The sequence below is a fragment of the Amblyomma americanum genome, chromosome 8 (assembly GCF_052857255.1).
Source record: "Amblyomma americanum isolate KBUSLIRL-KWMA chromosome 8, ASM5285725v1, whole genome shotgun sequence".
In the NCBI taxonomy this organism is placed as follows: Eukaryota; Metazoa; Arthropoda; class Arachnida; order Ixodida; family Ixodidae; genus Amblyomma; species Amblyomma americanum.
This window is the reverse complement of record NC_135504.1, coordinates 71,948,682-71,976,489: the sequence shown is the minus strand read 5'-3', so window position 1 is coordinate 71,976,489 and position 27,808 is coordinate 71,948,682. Positions and strand designations below refer to the sequence as shown.

Sequence of the window (27,808 nt, the reverse complement as noted above, 5' to 3'; positions counted from 1 at the left end):
AATTCAGAGCCCTTATAAATTATTTGTTGAGCTGGCGCATTTTTCGTATTGCGACGTAACAAGTTATCTACAACTTTCCACACAGTGTCTGAATTTTTCATTCTAACATCAGAGAACAGTTTTTGATGATACACAGTCTTAGCACGCTTAAGCTCAGAATTTAGATTATTTCTTGTTTTTTTTAATAAGAGATTCAAGAGAGCGATTATTTAAAAAGGCATGGTACTTGTTTTTGCTCTTTATCATTCTTCTGAGCTCTGGCGTGATCCATGGTTCTCTTATTCGTTTAGACTGCTTAATGTTCTTTATATATTTCTACAAAAACCTTGATAAACGCTGAATATGCATTATTTGAGTCCTATATAGAATAACTAGGACTCCCGCCCAAAACCATTTCAGCTTATCTGGGTACCTCCAACCTTTTTTATTTGCGTGTAACTCCAGCCCCTCTTCATCTTTGTTATTGTAGCCGCTATTGTTTCTCAAGTACCATCTTGATATTAGCAGTTCCTAATTCAAGCCTTCTGCAGGGTTTGAAGGACCTATTTAATTGAAAATGAGAACACGTGCACAGGGTGGAAAGCGTGTGATCTGCCAGGAAACACTGAGGCGGCCCCGAGAAGGGCCTTTATTAAGGTTGACAGCCGTTTTGTGCCTCTTCACTTGGCAGCGACGACACAGTGTGTGCGGTCCCCATGGTTTTACCCCAGCTGTCGAAGCAATCCTCGGGCACGACCTTCGACATCTGATTTTTTTATTTAAAAAACACATGGACCAAAGTCGTGCTGTATGCAGTGCGATCGCCATGTGGTTCCACTGACGGCGAACAATCATCCACCTACCCCGGCTCTTTGGACAGATTCAGGAAACGACTGAAAAGAACAAAAGTAACGAGCAAACAAGTTAGAACGCAAAGAAACGAAGGCACTCTGCGCTAATGCTGTAGCGAGGTCTAATATGTAAAATTTCACGGCTGGCGTCGATTTCTACAAAGCGCGGGTAGTCGCTACGGAAATAAACAAAGGCGCACTGGAGCTGGGTAAGTCTGCAGCTACAAGCACGAGTTTTTTGTCGCTACCGCCGATTTCCACACCGCGCGATCGTCATAACTTTTCTTGGACTTGCTGTTGAAGCTGACAGCGATCATAAAAATTAAGGCCGCCGACTGTAGTGACAGAGGCTTGCCATTGAAAGGAACAAAGCCGTGCACTTTGTCAACCAGGCAACGAGGCCTAGCGCGAGTTTTAGATCCGACTTGGACAAAGCGCGAGACGGCGCGCGCTTCTAACGCTTGCCGACGCGAAGAAACAAAGGCGCGCTGCGCTGAGATAATGCTGTAGCGAGGTCTAATATGTAAATTTTCACGGCTGCCGTCGATTTCGACAAAGCGCGAGAAGTCTCTAAGGAATTAAACAAAGCTGCACTGCACTGGGTGAATGCTGGACACTTAGGGCCAGGCGCGATTTCCACAATGCGCGAGTCGGAACTTCTGGACTTACCGTTACAGCTGATAGCGATCCTAAAGGGCAGATTGTAGTGGCAGAATTATCGTGGCCACTTTTACCCTGGACTTGCCACTGCAAAGGAACAAAGGCGCACTGGGGTCGATGCCCTGGCGTCTAACCACGTGGTATCGGTCCGCGGCAAATAAGGACAGCATCGGCTCGCCAGAAACATCCAGGAAACGATGCTGCAAAAAAAGTTACGTTACAAGCGCCGCAATTTGGCGAGTTCTGCACGAGAAAACTTGCGAAAACGTTGTTCAACCCTTACCTCGTGATTGAGAACGTGCACGCCCGACAAGCGCTTCATCGTGGCTGTCAGACGGCGGTTCAGATGGCGACGCCGGCGGTCCTCAAACCGCACCTTATGTGGGTCGTCGTAATGGAGTTGCAAAATTTTGAACACCAGCACGACGTGCTCCTGCAGCAGGAAAACGAGGTCCTGGAATGCGCAAGGCATGTAGGTAGGCAGTACAGCACTTCATGCTGTACAGCCGGCGGCCGGCCGACTGGCCCTGGCGATTCCCTAGGCACTCTAGGGACAGGCCGAGAGAGGCGCGGCGACCCCACATCCGGTTGAGAACGAGGGCGAAGCGAAAAAACGTCACGCAGACACGCATCCCACCTACCAATCGGCGTTTCCAGCCCACCGACCCGCAAACGCTTCTCAAGGAACAGCCTGGTCAGACACCTGCGCACCCATACAAGTGATCGTCCATACCGTTGCAGTTTTCGTGGTAGTGCCTTTTCTAGAAAAGATAACTTGGTAAGACACGTCTGGATTCACACTGGTGAGAAGCTTTTCTAGTGCCAACTGTGCCCCATGGCCTTTGAACAAAAGCTAACCCTTATGGTGCACGTGCGGTCACACAGGCATGAAAAACCATTCCGTTGTGACTTGTGCTCTAAAGCGTTCTCAGTTAAGTGCAGTTTAAAACACCATAAAGAGCCAGGACACTAAAGGAACAGCTGAGTTCTCTGGTGCCCTTTGGAACGCATTTTGGTAGCTGTCCTGTCGACAACCAGCTGGCAGCATGCTAGCTAGGTGACCTGTGACAAGTGTTCCTTTTTAAGCTATGTCGGTAGCTAGTTTGATTTGCGGCCATTCTTTAATGTTGACGCGCTCCTTGCCTGAATGGGACACTGACATGCCCTTGTACGTCACTGGTGCTGGGCTTTTTCATTTCTTCTTCCAGAGCCACAAGTATATTGGACTTCCAGACTTACGTGAACGAAAAAAAAAATAATCTGACATATGGGGTGGCATCACTTCCCATTGAAGAAAGGAATTCAACGACAGTTTGTCTAATATATTTATTGCTGGTACTAGTTCTCAGGTTTATGATGAAGATGGGGAAAAAAAAGGGTGGCCTGACTGTCTGTGTAATTTTATTGTCCCAGGTGTACTTGTGTTTTTAAAGAGATGGCATTGCTGCAATATAATATTGTGACGGGTTTTGCGTAATCGGAATGTAATCATATTTGGAGTGTTGGTGAGTGAAAAAATAGAGTCGGAATGGAATACATTGCGCCGCCGCGGTGCCTCAGTGGTTGGGGTGCTCGGCTACTGATCGGGAGTTCCCGGGTTCGAACCCGACCGCGGCGGCTGCGTTTTTATGGCGCCAAAATGCTAAGGCGCCTGTGTGCTGTGCGATGTCAGTGCACGTTAAAGATCCCCAGCTGGTCAAAATTATTCCAGAGCCCTCCACTACGGCACATCTTTCCTCCTTTCTTCTTTCACTCCCTCCGTTATCCCTTCCCTTAGGGCGCAGTTCAGGTGTTCAAGGATATATGAGACAGATACTGTGCCATTTCCTTTCTTCGAAACACCAATTATTGTTATTATTAATGGAATACATTGGAGAATGGAAAGCAAAGGCTATCACATGCCCTCCACATCAGTCCAATTGATTGCCCCGAAATTTTTAAAAATGGTTTTGGAGTGCTGCCGTATATCACTGCAGCTTTGTTTGCTTACTGTCAAAATTGAAAACTGTGGATGTGTTGTGTTTTCAATTTGGCATTGGAATACTGCTAGCAAAACGTATGAGAGGGGAGAACAAAAGTTGAGCCTCAAGATTACGTGGCTTGCTTTTGTATTTAGGCTTTAAGAATTACGTTTTTTGAACAAAAAATTTGAAGAACTGGTGTCACTTGACAGATCACTGTTCCTGTGTTGCATGCAAATGGCATATTTTGTGGAATATTGTGTCCTCACTATATTCAGCCATTTTGTCAGAATAGCACTTGTGCTGATATTGTGGTTTGAGTTAGCTTCTTTGTAAGCTGCACATGTTACTGAAGCTAGCCTTGTCATATTTTCATTGGGTGTTAATGACAAGAAGGCTATTGGGTCTGTCACCACTGATGTCAGTGTTGTAATTGGTGCGATTCATTATAAGCTGTTCAGCTGATGTGCTTTTAGAAACATTCACTGCACTGTGGCGAGAAATCTTTCAGTGTGTTTTCAGATTCTATTTTATTTCTTCCTGTGTGTTGTCGGTTGCTTCCCATGAGTATTTTGTTAAACCTGCTGCCAAAAACAGGTCTTGACATATTGACTGTTTGTTGTAGTACTAATGCCCTTTATTTGTGTCTTGTACTTTAAAACTCCACAGTACTGGCACTGTTTTGTTTGCCATTTGTGTGAGTTTTAGCACCCCAACCCCAAGAAAATGATTTCTGGCATCACTCTTTGCACTGCTCAGAGCTGTGCCTTCAAGAGTAATACTGTGTGTGGTAGCATTCCCCCACTAGTGTCACAACAGTGGGCAGATGTTTTGTTTGTTGGTTTGGAGAAATATGCCAAGTATTCATTCTGTACTTCAGTAGTCGTTTATGTAAGTTAGGGTAATTAACATTTATATGAGCAGCAACCAGAACTGCACACTTAAAAATTATTCCCCATGATCTGGTTGCATTACTGCTGTGTGAAAAATTTGACAAATGCAATGTGGTATTACTAGAGTGCAGCTCGATTTGTATGCACACGATAAATGTTTAACTGGCATCGATGTTTTCAATTTGTTGGGCAGTGTTAGCTCACAGTTACACTGTATTGTTTGCAATGAAAATGGTTATGTATGGAATGCGCCATTTCTTGTTTCATCAAAATGGAACGTTTTTCAGCCTAAATAATATATTCAGGTTTTTATGAAGACAGCCTGTCAGTTTTCCGGCGCAAAATTCTAGAACATATTATGGCAGGAAGGTGCGAATTTTTGTAGTGTCCTAATTGACTAAAATAGCGACATAAATATGCTTTGACTTAGAAGGTAAACTCGCGAGGGTTCATGAAATTAATTTCTTTTTCGAAGGTGTGCATTACATTTGAAATTGAGGCAAAAAGTTATGCTAAAATTGTGGCAAAATATTTTTGCAGAAGAATGGCTGATGATATACTACACCGCTCATTGTTTCACAAAATATTCACTGCATTCACTGTATGGCATAAAAAAATATCTAGCGTATTTGCATTATAAAGGATGTGAAGTTCACCTCAAAACAAAGAAAGGCTACTAGATGCAGCCCACTCTCGGAAAAAGCTGCGAGTTTGCTTTATGTGCTGTTGTGCACATAACGTGTCGAAGGGTTAAGGTGTGTTTTGGGGTGATTTTCGATTGTATTCTGTAGGAGATGAATAAGAAAGAGGATACAGAGATACAGATCACAACTGAGGCACTTTATGCTTTACCATTGTGGTATGTTTAAGCGTCTCCCATTTCTGCTTCACAAAGTTTGAATTATGTTTCGGAAATTCCTAAATACTTGGGCAATTTCTTCACTTTCAGTGCCAGATTATTACTGTGCAGAAATTTATCCCCTGAAAAAAAAAATATATATCTAGCAATGCTTGCCTGACATTACTGGGTATATTCAGTTTTCTGCGGAAACTTTTCAAATGATTCACTTTATATCCTTCTTGTCATCACCTTAACTATGTGTTGTCTTTTGAGGTGGGATCTGCTGTTCACAATAATTTTTTACACCGAAAGAAAATATCTAGTCATTTTTCTCTGTTATTGGTATGGTATTAATACTATTGTTTGGACGAGTTTCACTGTGACTTATTTTCTTTGCACAAGTACGTACCTGATTAGAGATGGCATGGTATGCCAAGTGTATTAAACTTGCATGTCACGTCAGCCTTGTACTTGTGTCTGGAAGACTTCGTTTCACAGGATGGCCAATTGGTGCTTTGATTTTGTCACAATAATGGAAACTGAGACATTAGTGATACTTGCACGAGAGAGGACAGTACTGTTACACGCACATGACAATTCCCTGTTTGGTCATCATTGCTGGTCACGTTAGCACCAGTGCTTTGCTTCCACAGGACCAGCTAGAGCGGAAAGCGCTACTCACTTCTCTTGAAAATTATCGCCCCGCGAAACTTCCCATTGTTGGGCCTTTCACACACTGTAATGGCAAGTAGAAAACACAGATCAAGTAAACGGTACCTGTCAACTCCTTTGTCTGCCCAGAGCTGTATGCAGCACTAGAGGAAGCAGATATGCTTACTACTAGACCCTATCCATTGCATAAATATACAGATATTTCTATAGAGCATCGGAGGCACTCAGAGTGTGCTTGGAATGCTACCAGGCCTTGCTTTAGAGAGTGCTTTCAAGTAATTCCAGAATGTGAAACAGATTCCAAAACAAGCAAATGAAACATAACTTCCACATGGTGAAACAGCCTCCAGGAAATTAGGAGACATAAGACCCCCTGAAATGCAACACAATGCAATTTTCTGCAGATGTAACGAAACGGGTTTTTTCAGTGCCCTGTCAACCATGTTTAGCCATAACTGCAATCAGCATGTAGCTCGGCGCAGCCAAGAGCTAAAAAATGTCCTTGTTTGTAGCCAGCTCCCGTGCTCGAGAGGAGTTTGATTGCAATTACTTCAATGTTATGCACAACTGTGGACTTTCATGAACACGCCTGATCCAAACATTCCAGTGCATGCAAATCTTCAAATGTGTATGCAACATCCGGTACCTATTTCATTGCAAGGCCAGAAACGCTTTTCTCATAAGTGAACAAATAGAAGCAGCAACCTGGCAACATGTGAAACATCGACATTCATGCGAACTGCTGTACTGGCTCAATGGCTTTTTTGTTTGGCTGGTGAGTGCAATGTTGTCGAATGAAATCCTGGCAACGGTCACTTCATTTCGACGGAAGTTAGATGCAAGCACACCCATGTGGTATGCGGTGTCAGAGCGCATTAAAGAACCTCATGTGATCGAAATTATTCGAAGCTATCACCATGTTTTGGCATAAGCCAAGCCCCACTGCTTCCCATCTCCCAAGTCCAGAGCTACAGCCACTGACCTCCATAAGTGAGCTGCAACCTAGGGCTGCACTAGGCGTTGATTTCCAGCCATAGTATAAGCTAGATAGTTGTATCATAAGCATGATGTCTGCTGGTATTTCCACATTCTTTCATATCCTTTTTTCACTGTAACTGATGGATGGTTCCGGGTACTTTTTGTGTGTTGTCCAACGTGCAGTCATTTGTAAAGAAAAAATTTAAGCATCGTTGTTTATGGCAGTGCAGTTTTTATTCACTTAACCCTGCTTTTCTCTGTTAATTTTGCAGGCTAATATTGACAAGCCAAAGGAATACATGCTACCACAGGAAGAAGCCTTCAATATAAATCCTCGCCTTCATAGATGCTTTGTCCTGATGTTCATAGCCTGTGTCCATGGACAAAATGGTGTGCATAATGAATGCCCCATCCATCAAAAGCATAGATACTTGAAGCATGAAGATGCCATGGGGCAATGTGGTATAAGCATAAAGAAGGGTATGAGTATACAGGACACCTTGTTATCATTTGGTAGAGCACAATGCAAGCAGAATATTTTTTTCCCCAATTTTTTAAGATTTTCACGGAGCAAGGTGTTGGAAACAAAAATACAGTCTGTGCAATAAGTAGCTATTGGATGAATGTGCTATTGGTGGGCCATCCTTAATCTCCATTCTGGTGCTAGAGGAAATTTAAGAAATGTCTAGCCTTACTTGTCTTTCTTGTTACAGTACCATGCGAGTGCATTTCTCATTATTTTGTTTATTTTCTTTGCTCTTTCTTGTTTTTGCTTTAGTCACGTTTGGGACCTTATGATGAAGCATGTCTACCAAAGCTGCAGCAACAGCTTTTATTACTGTTCAGCCAGACATTCAGGGTGGCAATTTAATCCGTTATATGTCGACTGCTCTGAAATGAAAGCCATATTTAATGCGCATTTCACTGCAGTTGCTAATTCAATGTACACAGTGTAGTGTGGTTTGTCATGGCTGGGCATCGGAGCTTGTCATTATTTTTCATGTGTATAACACAGCTCACACCGGCTGGCTGAACAGTATCTGTTGCTACATGGGTTTAACTCGCACCATGACGTCTATTCTATTTTTATGTTTGCGGTAACAGAAGGTGACTTTTTGCTGAATGAAGTGTAACTATACTATATTTACATGTAATTTTTTAGAATTTTCTGTCCCAAAATGGAAACCTTGTTTTTGTCTATTGCTCATGATGTATGTGTTTGTTACACAATCCATGACTGTGGTATGAACTATGAACCAGCTTCGAGAAGAATTGAGGCAAGGGGCTGTTCATAACTAAACCTTCGGAAAATTCGGGAATTTCTTCGTCCCTTGATGTCCGAATTCATGAGGTTTTACTATCCATCCTGTTACCTTTAAATGTTGCATTGTATGAATTCATGGTTTCATATGGTTACTCACTCTGCGTGTGTGCATCACCTATTGCATGCAGTTAATGCTGTTCAATCAAGCAATATACATTTCTAAGGACATCATGTTTTTTTTTTAGTATGGTAGAGTCAGTGTAATTTTGTATATTTTGGTTCGAAAGGCGGGATACTATTTTGAAAAAGAACTTGGAACAATGTTTGCACGTTTATATTTTTAAATTGTTTTTTTTTACAAAATGTACACTCCATTCGATATTGCAAGGTATTTTTTTCTTATTATTCGCATTTGAAAATTTATATATTCACACACCAAGGTATCTGCGACGGTGGGAATTTTTTCTCAGCTGTTGGATATGTTCCTTATAGAAATCTAAAAACTAAAATTTAATTCTAGTGGACGGTTGTTCTTGACTGAAGGGATTAAGCTCTACATATGAAATTTAACTTTACTCAAGTAACGCAGCTATAGCATGGCACTGTTGTCTACAGTCACAATCTTACAGCCCTAGCAGTATGTGAGCTGCGGCGTATTGGGCCCCACGTTTTAATAAAAGTGGTCTGGTCTTGTAATGCAGGAATGGCCACCACAGACTGCAAGGCTGGTGTGATTCTCGGACAAAATTTACCTCATCAAAAGTGCCCTGTAAACCACTGTGTGCCAACTATCAGCACCAGCATGAGTAATCACCGGGACAAGCCTACAGGCAAGCAGGCTCACCAGTGCACCCACTGCGGCAACATTTTAAAGAAGAGAGCTGACCTGGCGGCGCACGTTTGCACCCACACAGGCGACCGCCCATATCATTGATGTTACTGTGATAGCACATTTGCTTATAAGAGCTATCTGGTCAGACATCTGCGCACCCATACGGGTGATCGTCCATACTGTTGCGACCATTGCGGTAGCACATTTGCAGCAAAGAGCAGTTTGGACAGACACCAGCGCATGCATACGGGTGATCGTCCGTACCCTTGTGACCACTGTGACAGCAAATTTGCACTAAAGAGCAGTTTGGACAATCACGTGCGCACCCATACGGGTGATCGTCCGTACCGTTGTGACCACTGTGACAATGCGTTTGTACAAAAGATCCATTTGGTACAACATGTCCGCATCCACACTGGTGAGAAGCCATTCCAGTGCCAGCTGTGCCCCATGGCGTTTGCACAAAACGCAGCCCTTGTGGTGCACATGCGGTCCCACAAGGGTGAAAAACCATTTCAGTGTGACTTGTGCACAAAGGCGTTCTCAGTTAAGTGCAGTTTAAAACACCACAAAGAGACGAGGCACTAAAGGAATAAGAGTGTTCCCTGGTTTCCTTTGGAGAAAGTTTTGGTAGCAATCTTGTTGGGAACCAGATAACGGCATGCTAGTTAGGTGGCCTGTGACAAGTGTACCATGTTAAAATGGCGCTCGACTGCTGTTCTGAAAGACGCGGGTTCGATCGAGCCGCGTCGGCCACATTTCGATGGAGGTGAAATGCTCAAGGCCCCTGTGCGATATCGATACACGTTTAAAGGACCCCAGGTGGTCGAAAATTGCCAGAGCCCTTCACTACGGCGCCGCTCGTAGCCTGAGTCGCATCGGTGCGTTAAACTTTATAAACCAACTGAAACCCTATGTCCGTAGTTAGTTTGATTTGCAAGTAATCTTTAGTGTTGACACTGCACTGGCACTGGGCTTTCCGTATCTTCTTTCTGAACCACGAGCCTACTATGCTTGCAGACTTCTGTGGAGAGGAAAAAAATTGATACATAAGGATAACATCACTTCCCATTGAAGGAAGGTTTTCAGTGATGATGTGTCCAATATATATTTCTCGTGTTCTCAGCTTTCTGATGAAGATCAGAAGGCAAGGTGGACTGATTATTTATTGAAATTTATTGCCCTAAGCGCACTTGTGTTACTTAAATGTTTTATCAATTTACAGATTCCTATTCCATTGGCTCCACTCTCAAGATTGTGTGGCTTGGTTTGGTTTTTAAAAAAAGCTTTAAGAATTAATTTTTTAAAAAAGCAAAAATATTAAAGGGGGAAGAGGGTCTTAGAAAAAAAATTTATTAATGAAGTCACATTTATGAAATCTTAAGGGAACATGTATTTTTGCATGCTGATTCTATACATGGAATTTAATTTCATGTGCAACAAATTGTTGAGCACTTATGTAATTTGTTATGTAACTTTTTGTGGAGAGCTTTCAAGAAATCCTGCTACAGAGAACTTGCTAGAATGCATGCCATTGGTTTCTCTTGACATTAAGCTATGCAATAAAGCTACAATTATCATCCTGCCTGTCATAGAAGTTGAGGTATAGAATTTTGAACTTGTCACATCAGAAACAGGAAGGCAAATTTTTCTTCCCGTTCGTGAAGTACGAAGTTCAAAACCCTGTAACTCAACTTCTGTGATAGGCAGGATAATAATTTTATCCTTATTGCATAGATTGTTGTCAAGACAAGTGGAAGGCATACATTCTAGCAAGTTCACTGCAGCAAAATTTCATTAAAGCTCTCCACAAGGGTTACATAATATATTGCATCAAGTCCACAAAGACTTAATGCACATTAAAATAAATTCCACATTTGGAATCGGCAGGCAAAAATACTTGTTCCCTGAAGATTTTATAATCGTGATTTCATTAATAAATTTTTTTTTCTAAGAGCAGCTTCCCTCCTTAAAAGAGCTTCACTGCACCGGTCTCACTTTTCAGATTGCTGTTTCTGTGCTGCATGCAAATGCCATATTTTGTTGAATATTGTGGCCTATTTCCAGCCTTTTGTCGCAATAGGAGTTGTGTTGTAATTCTTCAATTTTGCATATTTGTAAGCTAAAGCTAGCCTTGTTCCATTTTCATAGGGTGCTTATGACAAGAATGCTATTGGGTTTGTCACCACTGATATCAGTGTTGCTGTAATTGCTGCGATTCATCATAGGCTGTTCAGCTGATGTGTTTGTAGAAACAATCACTTCGTAGCAGCGAGAAGTATTTCAGTGTGTTTTGAGATTGCATTTTATTACTTCTTGCGTGTTGGTTTCTTCTTATGAGTATTTTGTCACACCTGCTGTCATAAAGTGGCCTCGACAGTCTGGTTGTTTGCAGTACTAATTCCATTTATTACTAATCTGTACATTGATACTCAAATACATTGGTACTCTGGTTTTCCATTTGTGTGAATAGCTAAGGTGCTCTTCTCCCTAAACTGAGCTTTTATGTTGACAGGAAGTTCTAGCCTCCCCCCCACCCCGAAAAGAATTTTTGGCATCACTAGTTGCATTCCTCAGTGCTATGCCTGCAACACTACGAATTTGTGTCACTGTATTCCCTCTGTAGTGACACTACATTGTGCACATGTTTTGTTGGTTAGTTTGGAGAAATTTGTTTACTTTTCGTTCTGCACATCAACAGTTGTTTACTTAATTTAGGGTTGTTAACAAATAAACAAGTGCTAACCAGAACTGGGTACTTAAAAGTTATTCCCCAAGATCTGGTTGCATTCGTCTTGAGGTGTGTCTGAAAAATTTCCGGAGAAAAACAGTGCAGCATCCCTTGATTGCTCTAATTTTGTTCGACATGTATGCAGGGCATGGAGGTTCAAATGGCATCAATGTTTTTACTTTATCGGGGCAGTCTTAGCACAGTTACACTGTATTGTTCGCAATAAAAATAGCTATGTGGCTCTTTCTAGCTATGATGATGTGTGTTCAGCGGCAAAAAAAATGCATTTATTGCTGGGAAAATTGGGTTATAAACATTTGTCCCACAACCGAATTCAAACTTGTGACATCAAGATCAAGAAAAACTCCACGATGACTGTTTATAAGTGAATAGCGGCATCACCTCAGGGGTCATATGAAGAGAACTGTCTTGATGCACTGCAGATTGCTTGCAAAAGCAGCTTGTTGTGGCAACATGTATATTTTTTTTTAATGCAAAAGCATTGCCTGTCTCATTGTGAGAAACACCAGCAGCACGTGTTAGTGTACTCTCAGGTGGTCCAGAAAATCCCAGGGTTAGAACCCGACCGCGGCGGCCATGTTTCGATAGAGGCAAAACACATAAGGCGCTGTGTGCTGTGTGATATTCGTGGATTAAAGATGCCCAGGTGGTCGGACCCCTCCACAACAGCACCTCTCTCTTCTTTTCTTCTTCCACTTCCTCCTTTGTCTTTTCTCTTATGTGGTGTCCACCATGATAAGTGAGAGGATTACTGAGTCATTGCCTTTCCTCAAATCCAATTTTCATTGTCAAATGCTGGGACTTATCACACCCGCAGCTAAACACCCAAAGGATTGTAGAAATAATTTCTATTATGAATGTGCACTTTATACTGGAAATTGCGATGAAAATAATGCTGCAACTGGTGGCTAATTATGTGCGCACAAATATGGTGAACGATGAGCTACACCGCTTCCTGCTTTGGAAAATATCATTAGCTACGTTGACTATATAGCATAAAAAGCAGCCTTATTTGCGAGATGAAGGATATAAAATTCATCCGATACAAAGTAATCACTGCTAGATGTAGCCCACTATCAGAAAAAGCTGAAAGTTTACTTTATATGTACACAATAGTATACATACAGTGCCAAAGGGTGTATTTCGGGGTGAGTTCCTAGTCCACTTTATAGCAGACAAGGATAGAAAAGGAGATGTAGAGAAACCAGACCACTATGCTTTACCGTTTAATGCTTTACTATCTTTACGTTTAAGCATCTCCCTTACACAAAGAAAAGGGCACGAAATATGGGGACAAAAGAGAAACAAACACGACAGGACCAGCGATCTTCCTTAGTCTTGTTCTTCTACTGTCTGCTTCACAGAACTAGAACTATGTTATTGAAATTCCTACATTCCTTAGATAATGCTTCGCTTTCGGTGGCTGATAATTACTGTGGAAATATTGATTCCAAGAAAAAAAATATGTCAATGATTGCCTAACATACTTGCTGGTTACAGGGTATTTAGTTTTCTGCCGTTATTTCTCTAATGATTCCCTTTACAGCCTTGTCATCACCTTAACACTGTGTTGTCTTTTGAGGCAAGATTTTCCATTTGTATTGAGGCATTTTTACAGCCAATTTTGGAAAGATCTGGTCATTTTTTTTATTGATATATGTGAACTGTATTAAACTTGCATCTATATCAACCTTACTGGTTTTGCTTTGCTTTCACTTGTAGCTAGAAGAGTTGTCGTTTGACATGATGACTTTGCTTTATTTGCGACAATGGAAACAAAGTGCAGATATTAGAGATGCCTGAATGAGACATGTAGTCAAACTTCGATATAACAAACACACATATAACGAATTATTTAATATATCAAACTCTTCCAAAAATTTTGCTCGAACGTGTACTTTTTAACTTCCTATAGCAAACACGGTTTGGCATTAAACGGATATAACGAACTTCGCGACGCCAAGCCCTACCTCACTTTAATAGCCGGCGGCAGGTTTCACTACCGGTTTGTTGTGCGGCGCAGGAAACGTTCAGGACGACCTCGCAGGCGCTCGGCATCGAGAGTTGACAGCCAAATAAATCGTCCGTATCTCACAACCGCTGACAGCGGCGGCAACGGCGTGATCGGCTGTTGTTTTTGCCTTTTAGTGTTAGCAGCGGTGTGGCCGTTGCTGTGTTGTTTGAAGGCTCTGTCGGTGGTCGTGTCGAGTGTGGTGCGCGGGCAGAGTGAACTAGAAGAGAGTGTGTCAAACGCCTATGCCGCCTGTGTAACAAAAGTGAGGTAAAAAGGGTATATTCCGCTTGTAGCGCTGCGAACGTTAACCTTGCCTAGGTGCCTCTTTAGAGCAGGCAAAACCTGCGCGATGCGTAGCGCTGTGGTTAGTGAACTCGCTTCACATGCGGAAGACTGGAGTTCAATTCCCGCTGAACGAGCAATTGATTTTATTTTGTTTTATTTTAATTCACAGTTTATTTTAGTGCAAACAAGCCGTGCTGGCTACAAAAAAAAAAGAACCGAAACTGAAGTTTGTGCAGCGCCGCCTTGCTTCTGCCGTGGACTTTACGTGACTCTCCGTGCCACGCAGCACGAATTTTGAATGCGCGTTTAGAGCATGCACCACGTTACTCTCCAATTTGCGATCTGTGCTTTTAGCAGATGAGCAGTACAAACGCCCTTCAAACAGTGCTGGGAATTGTTTCGTTCAGCTTGACGTCTGCCAGCTGCAGAGTGCGTAACGCAGACGTACGATGTCAATCACTGAACGGAGTTTTTGTCTGCAAGGTGACTGTAGTGTTTTCTTTCAGCTTGTGAAAGAGGGAAAATAAAGCACTACTGGATCAGCTCAGACTTGGCGGCGGCTCACTGCACACAATGCAGCGAACGTTGCGTTGTCAAAGATCCTACTGCTATTGTTTAAACATGACAGCTGATGGATGCGCGAGCTGATTGCCTGTATGGTTGGGTTTGAAGACTAGTAATAAGCTGCACATCTCCAACGAAAAATTTTAGCATAACTCAATGCTTCGAAGCCGACTCGGCTCCATCAGGGGTGACTGAGGGCAGTAGCTAGCGTCTTTTAAGTATTGAGGGTTATATACCCAGGGACTTCGCTCTTCAACTCAACGAAAAAGTCGCCATTCAGCACCTCCCTGCAGTGCGCCAGCATGACTAACAGCCTAAACCTCCTCCTCCCCCGCACCTTTCGCATCACAGCTGCCGTTCCTTGATTTGACACCCCCCCCTCCCCCCCGTTCCCTCTATACATAAAAGACGCTAGCCTCAGTCACCCCTCATGAAGGTGTCGAGTTGGCTTCGAAACGTTGGGTTAAAGTTAAAATTTTTGCTTGGAGATGTGCAGTTTATTAAAAGACTTCGTTCGATCTAGTCGCAGTAAAAGTATGAGTGAACTCAGAAGTATAATCAAGCCGCCTTGCTGTACTGCAGTGCAGAGTATGCAACAAGGATAGCTTTATTCAAAAGCATGGGGGCAGTTATACACTTAACTGCGCGAAGAAAAAGATTGCAGTAATTTAGACATAATAGCACCATCTCCGCACATATCAGGCTATAATGAGAGCGTATACACGTGTGCAGTAGAAATGAAAAAAAAATCAGCTAAAGTAGATATTCTTCATTGTTTTTAACTCGAAAATGTTCTACATAAATAATCTTTATTTCCAATAGGAGGCAAGGAAAAGGCTATTTTCAGTCGTCTTGAGCAGGCTCCCAAAACTCCAAAACCGCACCTTAAAAGGGGAAAGGAACAAAATTTTTGTGTTTCGGAATTTTCCTACATTGGTAAATATAGGTACTTGGTAATCAACTATAGGCGCCCGGTAAACAGACTATGACTGCGTGGTCACGAAGACATAGCTGTTTGTTCGGTCGCTCGCATTCCGGCTCATCGGGAAGGCTAGTACGGTTAAGACCTAGGCACAGGTTAATAAAACCGCGAGGGAGTCGTAGCTCTTTGTACATATATATGTTACGTGAGCAGTAAATTTACATGTTACACCGCGTCACTGCTGAAACCAAAGTGCATGAAAGAAACATTTTAATATAGTGTTAAGTGGACAGGTTTTATATGGAGCAGGGAACACAGCGCGGAACAGATGTCAAGTAAATGCCGCTCTTAGGGGCAACACGGCGGCCCGCCAGACGCCGTCCGTCTCTTCTCGCCGGCTCTGCTCTAATTCTTCATCAGGTCTCACACGTATGCAGGTTCTCCCTGGGCAGCCGAAGGTCCCTGCGTGATGGTTAACCCCTTGGGCACGGCAAGCATAAACACGTGGTTGACTGCATTCCTAGTGGAGCCACGTCCACTGCTATTAATTGAGCCTCTGCATGTAACCTGCAACTGTGAGGCCGCCGACTAGATCGACAACAACGCGAAGGTGGAACGTAATGCGGAAACATTTATGTTTACATGGTAGAGAGAGGGTGCGCAGATGGGGTTTGGAACTCACAAAGTGAAGAACTGCTTTGAAACAGTTATTGTTAAATAATTACCTTACTTAACAACAATTACTGAACACCACAATTAAATAAAAAACATATGCTCCTTGTTTTCGGTGGCTTTTGGCTTCCATCAAGGGAGGGGAAAGCCTCAGAGTGCTTGCCAACGTTTGAACTAGAGGAGTTGTCGTCGTGTGGGTAAAGCATTCGTCAATGGCGTGGAGTATCGCATTGCCTCCGAGGAAAAAGGCCCAGTGAGGGGGAAAAGGTGGGAAGGGTGTTATAGAATGGGGAGGGTGAATCTTGTCCAGGCTTGGTGGCTGCTACAGCGGCTTGAAATAAAAAGGCCGGCTCAACAGAAAGGAAATCGGGGGTATTGAGCGTGGAAAGATGTGGCGAACGTGGAGGCTTTGTGTCCAGCTGCAACAGGTGCACCGTGACACGACTGGCTTCGTTGACCTGAAAAACGAAAAGAATATGATGAAACAATGAAGCAGCATGGCAGAGTGAAATGCGGGAGAACAAAAAAAGAAGGAATTAGAGGATAAGAGAGAGAATGGGGGCGAGATTAGATGAATTGTGAGAGGAAGGGGGAGGGAATTAATGCTGAAGCCAAGGGTTCCTGAGAAATGACAGCAAGAGCTTCAGGGCATAAGGAAAAAGTAGAACGATCAGAAATCAGAGAGAGGGAAAAAAGGAGACTGAAGGGGAAAAACTCGGGTTGGGGCGGAGGGACGGAGTGAAAGAAAGGAGAAAGCGGCGATATTGAAGCAGTGAGAGAACATATTCTACCACGTTCCAGACCTTTTTAAAGAATTACGCCAGTACTGGAATAGATTCTAAGTTTCCTTTGCATATATGTTGCTCCCTGCAAGGTTTGCAATGTTTTAAACTTGTGGACTACGGATACAACTTTTTGTTTTCTATTTCTTGCAAATTTCAAGTCATTTCTTGCTTGTTATATAGAGCACATTTTTCTCAGCAGCCGATCATAAACAAGGTGTGTGGCTCGAGCCACCTTTTCTGCAAAGACCGTATGCCAGCGCTTTTGTCCCGAGGACTCCGTCCTGTATGCAGCTGTACAGAACGCAAGCTTTATGAGCACCTGCTTTTTTTTCTACGGTTTGCCGCTGGCTGAAACGGTCTCTGTAGGGCACCAACTGGTTTTTGGCTTTGATCTGCTGGTCCCAGAAGGAATGCCTTTTGGTTTTGTGCTGGGGTCTACTGGTTTCAGAAAGAACCCTTCGGGCTTTGTGCTGTCTACTGGCCCAGAAGGAAGCCTTCTGGTTTGCACTGCTGGTTGAAATGGTCCCTGTAAGGAGCCTCTTTTTGTACCTGCTGGGCTTCTGGTTCTGAAGTGGGACCTACTGGCTCCTACAGAGAGCTTTTTGTTGTTCGATTGACAACTTTTTTGCTGTTCTTTATGTTCCAATGTTATTTCTCAATTAAGAAAAATTTTCACTTAAATTTGTTTGTGTTTTTCTACTGTAAATTGCAAAAATAGTGGTGAAATTTAATGAGAAAACTATGTTTATTAACTGTTCTCCACCAACACTTGTGGGATGCCCTTAATGAGGGAGTATATATAAGCATGAGCTCATAGTAACAGTTTGTTACTAACGTGAGTGTATGTTTCTGATATAAGTTATGTATAATGCAGTGCTTTGTTGCTGGGCTTGTTGGCACTTGCTACGATTAAAGCTGTGTGTTCTCACCACCCAGTAAACCACAAATATCCATTCAACGTGCCGGAAAGATCCAAACGTCATGCTATGAAAGGAGCGTCTATTAGATGTACATCATAAGGATCATCATTTGGACGTGCTACACGTTGATAGGACGTCAATAATATGAATGTTTTTATATCTAGAGCACGTCCGCAAAGCGTGACCACTAGATGCCTAATATATAATCTAGTACATGTCCACAAAGCGTGAACACTCGGTGGCGCTGTGAGCAGCCGATTAGAGCGGACGCACTTCACATGCGCTCTGCAGTTTTCGGGACTTTTGACCCGGTTAACTCGACTGGACTGCCAAAATATTGGTGGGAGACGACGTCGAAAGCGAAGCGGGCCACGAGGACACCTCTTTCAAACCACTGGGTCCAATATTTTTGGATTTATACGGTTTTGAAGATCTCCCACGTGGCCGACCGAAGCTATTAGGCCTAACACAGTAGCGGGGCTCTGCGGCCCTCCCGGCCTCGGCCAGCGGTAGAAGCGACGGAGCGATGACCCATGCACTAAATCCCAGCGTATATCGCGCACCGCTAAAAGACCAGACGAAATTTATGGCGGAAACCCAAGAAAATATGGACGAAGACTATCAAGACGCTACCGGGGAGACCTTCGCCCACGGACCAACGACATCCTTTCAAGCCCTAAAAAGCAGCACCCCAGCGACAACAACGCTACAGGCAAGTCAGAACAAGGTTTTGGACGCGGACTGGGAGATACCCATGTCCAAGCGGCCAAAGAAACGCCAACGTGGGGGCCAAGCAGGAGATTTGGCGGGAAAAGCGCTAGGGAACGAAAATTCCCTAGGCGCGGCGAAGATCACAGGTGGCACGCCAACTGCACCTAAACAAGGAGAGGGAAAGGAGCGCCGAGGAGAAGGCTGCCTCCGCTTCCCAGGGATGATTTAAAAGTAGTACTTCGGCCGAAAGGACTGGCAGTGAAGAACCTGCAGACGCACCAAGGGGCGCGGGCGGTGGTCGCGGCTACCGGACACGGATGCAAGGCAGAAGATCTCATCATCCGACTGCGCACCGGCTCGAATATCATAATAATCAGTACCGATAACGAAAGCGCTGCTCAACATATCAGGCGCATCACGCAACTGAAGTTTGGAGAGCATAGCTACGGAATCAACGCACACGTGGCGGCGCCGGAGGGAACGCTGCGCGGGGTCATCCACGGAGTGGACCCGGGGTCTCCGGCCGAAGAACTCAAGGCGAATTTACGAACCCGCTCACAAGGGGTGAAGATCCTGGCGGCAAGGATGCTAGGCCGATCGAGCACAGTCGTCATCACCTTTGATGGCCCCATCCTCCCCAAGCAAGTCTTGTACTATACGGGGGATCGAGAGATGTGGTGCTACCACTATAGGCCGACGCGGCAAATATTCTACGTTTGTTGCCAACACGGACATCGATCGGACGTCTGTCCGAACCCGGGAATCAAGGCATGCAGACAATGCGGCCAGAAAGATCCGGAAGAACGACATCAATGTACACCCAAGTGCCTGTTATGCGGGGGCTCCCACGCGGCGGGCACGAAGGACTGTGCACGACTGAAGCCAATCAACGAACTGCGATGGGGACCCCAGAGCCAGCAGCGACGCGGCCGCAGCCGAAGCAGAGGCGGGGCACGGAGACCGCGCTGGTTCCGGAACGAGGACCAGGAGCGGCAAGGTGACTACCGGAGCGAATCCAGGAGTCGCAGCCGGGGGCGCAGCAGCAGCCAGGGCCGGAGCCGGGAGCGCGACTAGTCCTACCCACCCCTGGGCGGCCAGCAGTCCTGGGTGAAGCCGAAGCAGCAACAGAAGAAGAGCGGCGGAGTCAAGGTGAGCTGGGGAGCCGGCCCTCCCAAGGCGCTTTTTGCTCCGCACAACAACAACAACACAAACACACGAACAGAAAATGAAAAAAGGCTTACTGCCGAAATTAATAACATCAGGAAGGAACAAGAGCAGACCCGAGAAGAAAACAGACAGCTTAAGAAACAAATAAGCGAATTAATAGCGGAAATACAAGAGATGCGAAAGGCAGGCTGCTCGCCTGTCAGGGCACCCTCACCCCCACAACAGAGTGTAGAAAGCTTACAAACTAATGAAGGAGGAAACCCAACAATAGACGATCTAAAGACATTCATGAAGCAGCAGATACAGCAACTAAATCAAAAGATAGCCCTGCAAGATCAGAGCTTCCGCAACTATGTAAAGAGTCAAAACACACGGAAGACAGTAAATGACGCTAGGGACCGCCTCTATAATGAGCGCCGGTTTGGATCAGAATCCCAGGGAACAAACAACAGTACCAATACGTAAACATGGCAGGACAACGACTAGAGATATGGCAGTGGAATTGCAGGAGCTACAGTCGTAAGCAAGTGCTCTTACAGCAATTCATTACACTAGAGGAAACCCACCAGATCTAATACTTCTACAAGAGACCAATTGCACCCCAACCCTAAAAGGACACTCATGTCAGGAGAACGGAAGAACAGCAACTCTCATTAGGAACAAAATCACAAGCATAGCTCATAAGGAGTTTGAAGACACACAGCTAGAACACATAATAACTGAAGTGATTCCCAAGAGAAAAAGAAAAGCTAAAATCACTTTTATAGTAAATTTGTACAGCCCACCTAAAAATAAAGGAGACTTCATTAAGCTTTTTGCGGAAGCAAAGAAGCTTCCAGGGCAGAATACCCTAATAATAGCAGGGGACTTTAATGCGAAAAGCCCACATTGGGGCAGCAGGATCGAAGAAAAAAAGGGGCGCGACATGTGCACATCAGCGGAAAACATAGGCTGCGAGTTACTCACAGATGAAAGTCAGCCTACTAGACAGGGTAATAGCGTAAGCGTGGACACATGTCCCGACCGAACCTTTCCTTTGTCAGGGGCGCTAAGCAAGTCTAATGGGAGAACCTGCAAGAAAATCTCGGCAGCGACCCCTACATCATTAGGGTCAGCACAGAGGCAGAAAGCATCAAAAGGAAGAACGGCAAGGCAAACTTAACTGACTCCATGGGATGCCTGCCGCACCTACTGCAAACAACTTAAGGACGACATAACTTCGGCAGAAGATTGGAGCCAACAGCTTAGACAAATCGGGGATCTCTACACTAAAGAAGTGGATCGAACAGAACAAGCACCAGAATTGTGGACAAGCGACTTCTCAGGCTCTGGGAGGCAATACGAGGCCTGACCAAGTGGTGAAAGCGCCAAAATCAAAAGAAGAAGATTGCCAAAATCACCAGGCAAGCAGAGGAATATGCAACGCAGCTGGCAAGACAAGGGTGGCAGCAAGTACCTCGCTGAATGGCACCCTCAGCACGGCTAGAACGTGGCAGATCCTCAGAACACTCATAGATCCGAGCAAAAGCAAGGCGGGAAGCAGCAAATCCATCCAAAGGCTAATTCACCAGTACGAAGGTACAGAAGAACAGCTGCTCCAGGCAGTACGAGAGAAACGCTACGGGAAGGACGAGGTAGACGGCTACCAAGGTGACTACCAGGGCGAAGAAAACCCAACCACGGACAGACACATCACAAGAGAAGAGGTCGTCGAGGCCATAAGGGCAACAACGAAAAATTCGGCAGCAGGGGCGGACAAGATTCATAACTCGTTAATCCGAAATTTAAGCGACGAAGCAATCAGCGAACTCACCCTATACCTAAACAAACAATGGGAAGAAGGGACGGTCCCAGCGGAGTGGAAACACGCCGTAGTCGTCATGATCCCCAAGCCCGGCAAGAAACTCCAAATTGAAAACCTCAGACCGATCTCGCTAACATCATGCCTAGGCAAGCTGTACGAGAGAATAGTAACCAGACGAATACAAACGCATCTAGAAGACGGAGAATGGTACCCCAACACCATGTTCGGATTCAGGGCAAATTTATCAACCCAAGACATCTTGCTACAACTAAAAGAAGAGGTACTCGAAACAATGCCAAAGAACGGAGAGAACGTTGTCATGGCCATCGATATTAAAGAGGCCTTCGACAACGTATCCCATGCCGCCATTATGGAAGGACTTAACACCACCAACTGCGGGAAGAAGGTCCATGACTACGTTAGAAGCTTCCTCATGGACAGAACAGCGACGGTAGGCCTAGGAGACCTGCGGAGTGACACCTTTCAAACGCCATGCAAGGGCACTCCGCAAGGCTCAGTAATCTCGCCAATACACTTTAACATAGCGATGGTCAACCTCGCCAAGAAACTCAGCCAAGGCCAGGGGATTAGTCATGCAATGTACGCAGACGATTTCACAATCTGGACCACCCAAGACTCACTGGGGGAGAAGCAGGAGGTGCTACAAGAGGCTGCCACCTGCATTGAAGAATACACAAAACAAAGAGGACTTAAATGCTCCACGAAAAAATCTGAGCTCCTCAGAGTGGGTAGGCACCCTACGGATGCTCCACTCGAAATAAAACTAGAGGGCCGGAACATCCCGGAACAAAAGATGATCAGAATCCTCGGCATGTGGCTGCAAGGAAGCCGGAAGTGCAGTCATAAACTCAGACTGCTAAGCAAAGCGGCAGGACAAGTAAGCCGAATGATCAGCAGAGTAGCGCACAAGAGGTATGGCATGATGGAGGAGGACACACTCAGGCTAGTCAACAGCCTAGTGGTCATCCGGGTAACATATTCATTACCGCACCATGTGACTATCAAAGCAGAGAAGGAGCAAGCGGAGACAATATTCTGAAAGGCTTACAAAACAGCTCTTCATCCCCCAAGAAATACATCCAACGACAAGCTCATGCAACTCGGAATCAGTAACACCTTCGAAGAATTAAGAGAATGCCAGCTCAAGGCACAAATACGAAGACTTAGCAACACAACGACTGGAAGGGCACTCCTGACAAAGCTAGGTCGGGAAATAGAAAAGCCACAAAATAGCAGGGCCGCAATACCGGACCCGCTAAGAAAGAAGCTATGCTACAACCTATCCCCCGAAACATGGATCCAAACCTCCATGCTAACAGGCGACAGGTTAGGGCAGAATTTTATGAGAGGAACATGGGGCATCGGGACAACACAGTCTACACTGATGCCTCCCTATACCCCCAAGCACACAAAAATAGCGCGGTAGCAGTAGTTGTAAATTACCACGGAGAACACATCACAAGCCTCACAGCCGAAGTATCTAACATAACGGAGGCAGAGGAGATTGCTGTCGCCCTGGCCGCGAATGAAGGATATAGGACAGGGAGATCCCTTAACATCTTAACGGTTTCACAAGAGGCGTGCCGGAACTATACTAGAGGCAGAATTGGCAGCACGGCACTCAAGATCCTCAGTAGAGCTCTGCTCCCTGAGGGACGACAAATACACAACATAATCTGGATACCGAGTCACGCAGGGATCAGGGGCAACGAAGGGGCAGACAACCTCGCTCGAGGAATGCCCAGCCGAACAGGAACGTCATTACCCCCGGAGGGGCCCCAGATTAATTGCGGGGACAGCTATTCGGAATTATTAAACCTATATAAGGGGCTAAGATTCCAATACCCCCCACCACATAACGCATTATCCAAGGAGGAAGCCACAGGATGGCGAAGACTGCAAACAGGCTCCTTCCCAATCTTATACATATTAAACAAGATGTTCCCCACACAGTATAGCGCCACCTGTCCGTGTTGCGGAGCAAAACCAACACTATATCATGTCACATGGGAGTGCGGAAGAAATCAAGCATTCCACAAACACAAAACACCAAGTGCGGAGCAATGGGAGAGCCGGCTCACCAGCTGCGAGCTAGGGGTCCAAAGGGCCCTCATAGCACACTCAAGCGAGGTGGCCTGACTCAGTGGAGCCCTGGACTAGGGGCCCACCCACGGCCAAGGAGGACCCAAGCTTCAAGATGAAGACTTCGTCCTCTACCGCTACTTCCTAAAGGAACCAATAAAGTTTTTCATTCATACATTCGATGCGCAAGTTATGTTTTAATGTATGTCCAACAAACACAGATATTGGACGCACAAACTATCAATTAATATATCCCATATATCTCTGGCAGCTTTAGTGCCACATTCGAACATAAGAAAAGCCTGAATCCTAAGACGCATGTCATATGTAATTAATTTATTAAGGTTTTCCATGGGCAATTAAAGAACTTTTTGGCGATAATGCGAAACATTCCCATCGTTTGTGATGTAACCACGAGGTAGTGGCGGTGTTGTGACCGGGTGACCTAGAGGAAAGCGCGACAGGCATACAGAAACAGTCACGTGCTACGCCGCACGTGTTCTAGAGCGGCGCTCGCGCACACTTTTCCTTTCCTAAACTTCCTCCTTAATTATTGGTTTCGGCAAAACATACACTCGGTCATGAGGCTGAATATGCAGGAATGCGGCTAGTAGTGCTACTGCGCTATTAACAGGCCTTCCGCCGCTTTGCGATTAAGTTGTAAAGTATACTGTTACCTGTGCATTTCTTGCGAATCGGAAGCTTAATTCCTGCATATTCCAAAATTCTTAAGCATACGTGCGGTGCATTTGCTTGCAAACTGAGTTGTTCGAAATAGGCAATCTAGAGAAACAGCTTTACAGTGAAGGCAGTTATCGAAAGGCGTGTTGAGCGAAGTGCATACCGTAGCAGACGACGGGCCTGGCCGCGACATGCGCAGGCCATTCGGCACCCGTGGGCGCGCGAGTTTGTCACGTGTCCACACAGAAACGAAAAAAAAACTTCAATCACTTTTTTTGCATAAATAGTGCATGAGAAAGACAACACAAACATATTTTCTGGCCTGAAAGGTCATGTATGAGCACAAAAAGCCACAACAGGAAAAACTCATGACAGCCTCACCTAACGGCACCTATCGGTACATAGTAGTACCAGTAGTACTCGCTGCTCCGCATGTTGCGTGGTAGCGCGGTCTTCGACTCGGCGCGGTAGCTCAGCTTTAGCTGCTTTAGCTTTGCCAGCGGTAGCGCTGAAGTTGTCGGTTTGTTGGGTTCTGGCGGCCTACCACGCAATATTTTTGCTTGTTCTACCGTTTCTGCACTCCACATATGGCTCGACATCCATCAAAAGTATGTGTGATGGCCCCGTTTGCATAGCGGTTTCTTTCCATGTGTTCGGCATGCCGTGCCGCCGTTTGCTGTCAGTTGACTAACGTTTGATTGAAAAGGCTTAGACCTTGCTTCTTTGTTGCAGCATCGGACGATTTGTGCCGAACTATTTAAGACTATCCTTGTCTTTAGGTAGCGGTGTAGGTTGATTGTAGATGCCCACGAAGGATAATTGGTGTGTCTGCTGAGTAGCACGGTTTTGTTGCGATTCCAAAACTAAGCAAAGCGCGGTCTGTTCGGAACAAAGCCCGGTTAGAAGTTCGGGCTCTTTTCCAAGCATTGGAAGCGCCGAGCTCTTTGCGGACTCGCTTTACGAGCTCAATTCCTAGTCATTCAGGTGAACCGGATGGCGAAACTCGGCGCGAAGCGAGTGATGCCGACTACTTCGCACTTCCTTGCGACAATGCAAGCGGTGCCAGCGGTTCTTCAGATGACCCTTGCGCCAGCGTTTTTGAGCAAGCTGCTGATTCTTCGTACGCTCGTATCTACTTGCCCTCGGAGCACACTGAAGGCTCAATTAAGTGACTCTAGCGATGCCGACATAATGAGCAGTGTGGCGAGTGGCATTTCTCAGTGTGCACTGGTCGCTGCTTCCCAAGAATCCGCGCTGCGCATGCGCCCATCCCCTGGCGGCGGTGTCGCGAAACATATTGGAAGTGTCGCGCGCTCCACTCGAGACCGGCCGTGGAAGTGTAAACAAATCGGATACCTACGCGGTGTGCGTTGCTGCAGCCGTCGGGCGTTCAGCGCGACGCATTTGGCGATGCCTACGACATGTGTTGCATACGGCTGCAATGCCCAATATGTAAAGGGAAGCAAACTCGGACTTTTTCGCTTTCCGAACGCTTCTTGGGACCGCCTTCGACGCGAAGCGTGGACAGAAGCAGTTCGCCGGCTCGACGATCGTGGCCGCCCTTGGCACCGCCAAGCAAATAAATTAGACTGCGAGAATCACTTTGTGACAGGTACGGACGAAATACTGTGATTAAATTCGTGTGCAGTCTATCACGAAGTGTTTTATTCATGAGCAGGAAGGCCTCGAATGTCACCGCGGCACCCAGACTTCGTTCCGACGCTTTTTGCTTTCTCAAGCAAGAAGGACGAATGGGCAAGTGCTGTCAGCCGCTTTCAACGCGCGATGGAGCGGGCAACGAAAAAGAAGCTACGAGAGCATTCACGCATGGTGCTAAAATTCTGTCATAATCTCCTGTTTAAATTTCCATGTTTATGGCACTACACCCTGGCCAATCCCCCCGTGCGGGTATGTGCCATGTATTAAGAGACAGAAGAAGAAGGTGTGTTATGCGTGTGTTTGCATCATATCCATGATGAAGAGCTCTGCGTGGTATCGCCGGAATGGATCAATGTGCGCCTCTCGCGCTCGTCTTTATGGACGTGCAAGCTTGTTTAACCTATGCAGTGGTGTGCTGTGGGAAAATACAGTGAAATGCTATCAGAGCTGCTTTGTTGCGAGTACGCTTGTGCTTTTGTAGTTCGTGTAGCTATTCGGAAGCGCTTAAGCACAACGATTGCTTGTGAAAACTGTTGTCCCCAGTCGTTTTCTGTACTACGGCGTGCACGATGTAGTATCCACCTTTCACGAATGGCAGGCATATACAGCGGAAAACGCCAACCTCACTGATCGGGGATATTTCATTGAACATTATGTTACGAATGTAGCCTTCATCTCTGAAGCGGCGGCCCTTGCTCAGCTGGTGTTCGCATCGCATGCCGGATGATCGGAGATACTTAAGAATTTGCTCTTCAGTGGGTACAGCAGCCTGCCTCGGACTTCGCACCCAGCCATAAGTCAACGCTAGAAATCCTCCACTTTACAGGTGCTGCCCAGGACATGCCATCGTCGACAGATTCCAACAAGACGTGCTCCGGAGCGGCACTCAGTCCGGCCGGGTTGGGCGCGCAGTACCCTACCAGTGAGCTTCCAGCGTTGTACACGAGGTGGCAGCACAGGAAAATGAAAAAGGCAGATTGAAAGCGTTTGAACGGTAGACGAGTTTCGTTCTCGGCTGGTTGGTTGGGCGCCACCTGAACACAACATATCCTAATCGCTCTATAACGGACTTGCTGCGTCTTTTGAAAGGTCACAGCTGCTTTTCTGATTTCCCAACAGATGCACGAACGTTGCTTAAAACTCCTCGTAGAACTGCAGTTATAGCTGGTGTTACTGAATTTCCTTCAGGACACTACTGCCATTTCGGGCTTAAGAAAGTCTTGGAGAATGTTCTGTGTCCCGCAAAGCACCCGCCACAGGTTGTTGGCCTTTCTTACAACATAGATGGCCTGCCTTGGTCAAAGAGCTCCCGTCTACAGCTCTGGCCAATTCAATGCCAGATTCAACTTTGTGCCAACCATAAATTATTAGAGCGCGATGATCGTTGAGGCTTTTCTGGGCCCTGCAAAGCCAAACTCTGCCAATGAATTCCTTTGCGCTTTTGTTCTCTAGCTAAAAACTTAGTTCGGGTAGGTCTAATGATCTCTGGCAAACTGGTTAAGGTAGAAATCAGAAGCTTTATCTGTGACGCACCTGCGCGCGCATTTAATTCTTGACAAAAGGACATGCTGGCTACTCGGGTTGCCCTAAATGTGCTGCAGATGGCAGTTTCAATGAGAAGATGCTTCTTCCTACCTGAGAATCCACACTAAGAACTGATAAGTCATTCCGGAAACAGGAAGATTTTGAGCACCACCACGGTGTGTCATTGTTGACGGAACTTCCTATTGACTGTGTGAGCAACGTGCCACTTGATCTCATGCATTTGCTGTACCTTGGTGTAGTTTGTAAGCTGATAAACTTGTAATTTGCAGGACCACTGACAGTCTGCCTTGGTC

The 27,808-nt window shown here is 45.4% G+C and overlaps 1 pseudogene; it reads left to right on the top strand.

Moving 5' to 3' along the window:
* Positions 1 to 27,808, top strand: part of LOC144102492 (uncharacterized) — a 108,706-nt pseudogene that overhangs the window by 19,025 nt on the left and 61,873 nt on the right.